Below are 3,897 nucleotides of genomic sequence, written 5' to 3' on the forward strand. Positions count from 1 at the left end.
TTCTGATTGGCTAACATAATTGAAAGCCCAAGTAGGTATAGCTGCAGGCTGCACCAAAAGAGGACGAGGACGAATCTCAGTTGCCTCCGCGTCTGAGACCGTCAATCCGCGCATCTGATCACGTGACTTGTTGAGCGCTTTATCATGGAGACGTAGCGCGTGTGGGGGCTTCACGCTATTCTCCACAGCATCCACACACAACTCACCACACGCCCCACCGAGAGCGAGAACCACATTATAGCTGACCACGAGGAGGTTACCCCATGTGACTCTACCCTCCCTAGCAACCTTACATATTCTTACATAAAACAAACACTTGTTACTCACCACCATCACCGTCGTGTCCAATATTGCTGCCTCAGCTTCATCTTTCAAAACCAGTTTCATTGTTCTCGGAAGAGTTCATCCATGAATCCAAACATTATTCCCACATTTGCGTTCAGGAACACGTTACAGTGTATGTAACATAAATAATTATTCTTGTACATTGATATTTTGAGACATGTAAAAAAATCAATAAAGTATATTTCTCATGCGTGTCTCTCAATGGTCCTGACAGACTCAATCATGACCTTTCTCCTTACACATGACTATGCCCTTGTGCACACTGAGACGTTTGCGTTTGAAAGCGCATCTTTTTCTCTCCGTCCGCACTGAGACGGTGTTTTTGAGCTTTTTGAAAACGCACTCCAAAGTGGATACATTTGAAAACGCCGTTTTGGCGTTGTTGTGCGGACTGTGAAAACGGACGCTTTGGAAACGATGATGCATTTTTTAGTCATGTGATCTATCCAACCAAAACAATCAAGATGGCGGCCCGTGTTATAGCGGCGCTGTTGTAACCGATACTCACTTTCATAGCATTGTTAAAATAATAAATGTGACTTTGTACAACATCACATTGCGTTCCTTCAAAGGCGACGGGAAGATTACTCGGAATTGGTGTCCGGCGACGGAACACGAGGACTATTGCGTTTCAGACCGTATGTGCAGCGGGGTCAGTGACACGATTTAAGCATTTTCATACGTTTCAGTGCGGACGAGCAACTTTAGGAAAACGCTTGAAACGCCATTTTCAAATGTAAATGGTCTGCACTTATATTGCGCCTTTTTAACCTTAGAGGTTACCAAAGCGCTTTACACTGTGACCCATTCACACACATGCACACACGCACACACGCGCACACGCGCACACGCACACACGCGCACGCACGCACGCACGCACACGCACGCACACGCACGCACACTCACGCACACTCACGCACACTCACGCACACTCACGCACTAATGGCAACAGAGCTGCTATGTAAGGTGTTAGTCTGCCATTGGGAGTAACTTGGGGTTCAGTGTCTTGCCCAAGGACACTTCGGCATGTGGAGTCATGTGGGCCGGGAATCAAACCACCAACCCTGTGATTAGCAGCCAAACCGCTCTACCACCTGCGCCACAGCCGCCCCAGTGTGTATCCAGATTAATGCAGACGTAGCCTAAATTAACCAGTTTAACTACCTCTTCCACCAGACAAGCTGTTATTTCTGCAGAAACAATCAAACTAAGAGTCTTAGGAACTACATGATGCTGCTTTAACTTCATTTATCCTGCATAAAACACACAATCCTATATTGCGTCCATCATGTATTCACATTTATATTCCAGCATTAATCTAAAAACATCTTACAACATAATGTAAATGTACAGGTTACTACAGAGTAACGAGTGATGGTTCAGTTCATGGATTGAGTTCCAGTTTTTGTGTTTAAGGATTTGTCTTCAATGTAACAGACACGTTGGAGCATTTGTAGAGCGCAATTTCAAGTGTGATTCCGATATTGTAGATTCCATCCATCCATCTTCAACCGCTTATCTGACGTCGGGTCGCGGGGGCAGCAGCTCCAGCAGGGGGTGCCAAACGTCCCTATCCCGAGCCACATTAACCAGCTCTGACTGGGGGACCCCGAGGCGTTCCCAGGCCAGTGTGGAGATGCAATCTCTCCACCTAATCCTGGGTCTTCCCCGAGACCTCCTCCCAGCTGGACGTGCCTGAAACACCTCCCTAGGGAGGCGGCCAGGGGGCATCCTTACCAGATGCCCAAACCACCTCAACTGACTCCTTTCAACGCAAAGGAGCAGCGGCTCTACTCCGAGCTCCTCACGGATGACTGAGCTCCTCACCCTATCTCTAAGGGAGAAGCCCGCCACCCTTCTGAGGAAGCCCATTTCGGCCGCTTGTACTCGAACCTAGTTCTTTCGGTCATGACCCAACCTTCATGACCATAGGTGAGGGTAGGAACGAAAACTGACCTGTAGATCGAGAGCTTTGCCTTCCGGCTCAGCTCTCTTTTCGTGACAACGGTGCGTTAGAGCGAGTGCAATACTGCCCCCGCTGCGCCGATTCTCCAGCCAACCTCCCGCTCCATTGTCCCCTCACTCGTGAACAAGACCCCGAGGTACTTGAACTCCTTCACTTGGGGCAATACCTCCTTCCCTACCCGCAGAACGCACTCCACCGGTTTCCTTTTGTAGATTATTGAATTTAATTTCAGGCCACAGATAAAACACTGTTCTGAACGTCACTGAAATGGGAACGTCACATCAGCACGTCCCGTTTCCTCAATCGTGCTCAAACTTTTACATTAGTTTAAAGTGTGTTTTTATTCTGTATATGTCAATGTCCAATTATCCTGTTATAGAACCATGTGTCACTATGATTAGAACTATTAGTGGTTAAAATGAGTAAATTAATACATTTTGTGGGTCAGTGATTAAACAACATGATTTTGAATGAACTGTATGTTTGAGTTAATTAATTGAGGAAATAAAGGTCCTTTCATTTTGGCCGATGAAGGCTTTTGTTAGTGGTTAATTCATGTTCTATGTTGTTTAAAAGTGTTGTTCCTCCTTTGACCAATTAATAAATGTATCATTCAGCGAGGAGCGTCGCAGTCCAGCTGGAAACTGATGGCAGGTAATTTGGTGAGCCCATCCCGAGCCCATGCTTCAGACAGAGGCTCATGAAGAATCCCGTGTCTTTGAGTTTAGGTCAATTCATCCGAGTGAAGTCTGGCTGGCACATGCTGCAGTGGGTCATCATCACCAGTGGTAGATTTAGGCAAGGGCGGCAACTTGCGGGGGTGGCACGAGGCAGCCACAACTCCCCCGGTCAACATCTTTGGGGGCGTGTTGAAGCGGGTTTCGCCCAGGGTGCCAACCCAGCTAGAACCGCTACAGATCATCACTCAGCGACACAGTGGGTGTCGGACATCAGGCAGGATCGGACATGGATCTGGCAGGCTCTGGTAACCTCGGGATATAATCCTGAAGTTCAGACAGGGAAAGAAATACAATAACATTAGTGTAGATGCCAATCACTTTAAAGCAGTGTTAAAGAATAAGAGAAGTGTTTTCGGTTCCGGCAGACCTAAATAAGCAGCACAACTATGAACTGATGGATGAATTAGGTGTATGTTTGGCTAAAGAGATGAGTCTTTAGTCTAGAGCAGCGGTCGGGAACCGATGGGTCCCCAATTTGTTGTTCAGCCTACTCCAGGTTGCTCCGGGGGGATTGTCCCTGTAATAAGTGCACTGTAAGTCGCTTTGGATAAAAGCATCTGCCAAATGCACAAATGCAAATGTAAATGTAAAATATCATTCATCTGAAAACTATTTGCAAGAATAATGTCGTCTATGAGAATGCTGCACATGATCTCCGATCATCTCGTGAGGTGACGGAACAGTTACACATTGTGAACGCACCTCTACAGGTTCAGTAATATATGCAGGTGTATCTGTATTAAAGAAACAAAGACAAAAGTGATTAAATCATAAAGTAATACGAGACACGTTCAACTTGAACCTATAATGGAGTTTTATTTTCTTTAGGCAGCATAAACTGTATTA

General features: G+C 46.3%; 1 long non-coding RNA gene across 1 annotated transcript in view; it reads left to right on the top strand.

The window, feature by feature from the left end:
• Positions 1 to 3,015, top strand: part of LOC127645837 (uncharacterized) — a 9,209-nt gene extending 6,194 nt beyond the window's left edge. Inside the window, exon 3 of the long non-coding RNA XR_007970810.1 lies at positions 1 to 3,015. This exon is cut by the window's left edge and continues 391 nt beyond it. This is a non-coding gene — a long non-coding RNA (uncharacterized LOC127645837).
• Positions 3,016 to 3,897: the final 882 nt, after the last annotated feature.

The sequence above is a fragment of the Xyrauchen texanus genome, chromosome 6, assembly GCF_025860055.1.
Source record: "Xyrauchen texanus isolate HMW12.3.18 chromosome 6, RBS_HiC_50CHRs, whole genome shotgun sequence".
Taxonomy (NCBI): Eukaryota; Metazoa; Chordata; class Actinopteri; order Cypriniformes; family Catostomidae; genus Xyrauchen; species Xyrauchen texanus.